Consider the following 4,158-nt stretch of genomic DNA (forward strand, 5'->3'; position numbering starts at 1 on the left):
GAGACAGTCAATGAGCTCAGAGAGGCATCTCACAAGGACAGTCGCCTACTTCTGGGCACAGCAATCTGTTTAGTTGAACAGCAGATGGTGGGTAGTGTTCTCCACGGTGGTGCCAATTCAGTTCTACATCTGCGGCATGATGGCCCGTTGATGGTCATGATTCAGCTGGATTCTCAGTGAACTTCCTGTGGAGTCCTCCTGCCCCTAGGGGACAGGTGCTGAGGGATTCCTACCAGGAAGATATCCTTTCCCCCTTTCCTGGGTATGGGCTCCAGTAACCACCTGGGTTTTGAAAGTGAAGTTGGGTACTTCTGCTACAGGTTGGACAGTACAGCCTGCTTTTCCAGTTCCACAACCTCCACAGGAGCTACATTTACTGGGCCTGAAAAGATTCCCCAAAGTCAAGGAGCGCTGGGAACCACTAGAGAAACATTGAGACGTTTTTTCCTTCCATAAACCAAAGGATTCCTGTGAGAGGAAAGAGTTATTCAGAGTTTCCCCCATGCAGTGGTTCTCAACCTTGGCTGCACATTAGAATCACCTGGGCATCTTTTTAAAATCCTGATTTCTTTGCCTCATCCGCCAAAAATTCTGTTTGTTACTAATGTTGTAGCCCCACCCCATAACAAAGAAACAGAATTTCTGGAGGATGAGGCCCAGAAATCAGGATTTAAAAAAGATGCCCAGGTGATTCTAATGTGCAGCCAAGGTTGAGAACCACTGCACTAGACGCTAAGCTGATTTCACCAAAGGGACGTGGAGTGAGCTGGGAACCTCTGACTGAGCACTTCTGATGTGTCAAACTTTGTTCAGGGAATTCTGGGTGAGGCCGTGGGAGAGAGGGAAATGAAGAGGAGAGAGTCTGGTCCACTAATGGGCAGGTGCCAGCCCAACTACTGTGGGCAGCATGTACACCTCAGAAAGGCCCTGGCTGCTATGGGGAACCCACAGGCAATCAGGTCCCAAGCTCTTGACCAGGTGCAAGGAGCTAGTGTGGGACCTCAACCACTGAAGGGTGAGCGAAAGGGCCCAGGATGCCATGGGCAGTGGGGGTGGGGCAGGTGTGTGAAGTTAGGAAGACAGCCTGAGTCTGGAGGCTACTCAATGTTCTCTGTGCGCTGTGCAGCTGACCCTGGTCTGTCACACACACACACACACACACACACACACACACACACACACACGTGTGTATACACACATAAACAATCATACAAACACATAGAGTGGTGAGAGGGTTTGCAGCCGGAAAGGGCAGAACTCCCCTGGAAAGGTAAAAAAAAAAAAAAAAAAACCCAGGGATTTGGGCAGGAAAGTTTGCCAGACCCCTGAGCCCAGAGGTTCGGAGGGAGACCACATGGCAGACAGCCGTGACCCTTGGGCCAGGCACAGCCCCTGACTGGGGAAAGGAGATCCACGGGATTCCTGGCGTCAGGGGATTTGAGATCTGGGTTCTGTGTTCACGGAGGACTGAGCCTAATCTGGGCAGCCTGAAGAGCTGACCAGACCATGCAGTGCCGGTCAGAGAAGAGCTTATAGAAACTAAGCCTTCCTGATTTCCGCGGCCAGCGTTTGTTTGTTTGTTTTCACTGAATCCAGTTCATAAGACATTTTGGATACAGACACTCACCTGTGCTCAAGAGAGGGAGAAGGTGCGGACTAGTGGAATCTGGGTAGAGACTGAGGAGAGGGGCGGGGGCCGGGAGAGGTGGCAGGGAATTGAGTGCTGAGACACCCCTGAGCCCAGGACTGGGGCAGCCATTCTTTCAGGAGAGTGAGAATCCTCCACCCATCCCCCAGGCAAGGAGCACAGCCACACCCAGATTCCACCCTGAATGAGATCAAGTACTAAATAATCGGATCAGTCCCTGGGAGTTAACAGGGTCTGGCCTATAGAGGGATTTTCAATCCCAGCAACAACACAGAGCGGGTAACTATTAAGGAAGCAGCTCTGGGCAGTGGACTTCCCCACACCAGTTTTAAGTGCAATAGAGACGATAAACCCAAGCTACTGGACAGAGAGGCCCTATAGCCTCAGAGGCCAACCCAAAAACACTGCCACCCAGAGGCTGAGCCACAATCTGACTATTAGCTAAATACAAGTTAAGGCAGTCTGGGATACAAATACGGCCTGCTTTAAAATCAGGACTGTGGTTTACAACACAGAGGAACAGTGTATCACAGGGAAATTCAACACTCTCCTGAATACCTGACAGGACTAAGGCGAGCCAGACTGACGAGTAGAAGAACCGAAGGACCTTCACTACTGCAATTTTTTTTCTTCTTTTTTCTTTTTTCACCTTTTAACTAAGAAACCAATTTTTGTTCTTCTTTTTCCATCACCTGATTTTACCCTTTTAATTACTACATTTTTATTTTTAACCAGTATTATTACTGCTACCATTTTACCATTTTTTAAAGTGCCATTTTATTTTCTCTTTATTTTATTTGAGGATTAGTGTTCTCTATTCTATTTTCATCATTCCTTTAACATCAATTTTCCCGACCTCAATTTTACCTCTATGCTAAAACCCTCTCCCTCACTTTTCCCCTTTTGTTGTCCTGTTTCTCTTACCCTATTCCTGCTTTAGATTTTCCCTATTCCTTCTGTTTACGTCCTGTCAAAATTTCATCCTACTTATATATCCTATTTCCAATCCACTGCTCTAAATCCTTATACACATATCCCTTATCTTTCTTCACTATCCAAATTTTTTTTTCTTCTTTTATCTTTCTATTGTTTTGTTGCTGTTTGCTTGATTTTTTAGTATATTGGCTTTTTTGTTGTTGTTGTTGTTTGTTTTTGAATGTGTGTGTGTGTGTGTGTGTGTGTGTGCATTTAGGACTGGTTGTGAGGCTGTTTTGCTTTTGATTTTGCTTTTCTCCTGCTATTTTTTCCCCTCCCTCCTCCGCCCCCCCCCCGCCCCCCGCCGGTTATTTTTGTGCTTCTGTTTTCCCTTGCCTCTCTTGATATTATTGGTTGTTTCTAGTTTGCATTCCTCTCCAGGGAGCTGTTGCTGGAATTTGTTGGAATTAGTGGCAGTTCTATAGGAGTTTTCTCCTCATACACATAGCCTCTTCCCCTCTTCTACTTCATTCTCTCTTTTCGCTCTTTTTTTTTCTCTTTTTAATCCACCTCTTTTTTCCAAATTTCATTTTTGCACTCTTTTTTTCTTCCCTACTTTTCTTTTCTTTTCTTTTATCTCTTTTATCTTTTTCTCTTCTTTCTTCCTTATCCCCTAATTCTGCAAGAAGCTAGAAGAAACAGATGAAAAATTCAACTACCTATGCAAGAAGCAAGAAGAAACACATGAAAAAATTCAATAACATATGGAAGAAGCTAGTAGGAACAGATTAAAAAATCAACAACTTAAGACCCAAGAAGAAATGAAGAGTGATATAGCTGTAATAAAAAACACCACTGAAAGTATCAACAGTAGACTAGGAGAAGTGGAGGACCGAATTTGTGAATTAGAAGACAAGGAAGCAAAACACACCCAAAATGTACTGCAATTGGAGAAAAAAAATTAAAAGACAGGAGGAGAGCCTAAGGGAGCTTTGGGACAACATGAAACGAAACAACATACGAATAATAGTGGTGCCAGAACAACAGATAGATGAACAAGGATTAGAAAACAGATTCGAAGAAATAATATCAGAAAACTTCCCTGAGGTGGGGAAGAAAAAAGTCACACAAGCCCACAGAGTCCCACACAAGGTGAACCCGAAAAGACCCACACCAAGACACATCATAATTACCATGGCAAATGTTCGGGACAAAGAGAGAATCTTACAGGCTGCAAGAGAGAGACAGAAAGTTACATACAAGGCATCTCCCATTAGATTATCAAATGATTTCTCAACAGAAACACATCAGGCCAGAAAAGAATGGACGGAAATTTACAAAGTGATGCAAAGCAAAGGACTGAATCCAAGAATACTCTATCCAGCAAGGCTATCATTCAAACTTGAAGGGGAAATAAGAAGCTTCACAGACAAAAAAAGGCTAAGGGAGTTTATCACCACGAAGCCAGCAGTGCAAGGAATGCTAAAGCGACTGGTGTAAAAAGAAGAAATAAAAAGCTCAGAAAGCAAACAGCCACACAAAAAAAGGAAAGGGCTACAAACAAGTACCTTTCAATAATAACTTTAAACATAAAT

The sequence above is a fragment of the Myotis nattereri genome (genome assembly GCF_964212035.1).
Source record: "Myotis nattereri genome assembly, chromosome: X".
NCBI classification, from domain to species: domain Eukaryota; kingdom Metazoa; phylum Chordata; class Mammalia; order Chiroptera; family Vespertilionidae; genus Myotis; species Myotis nattereri.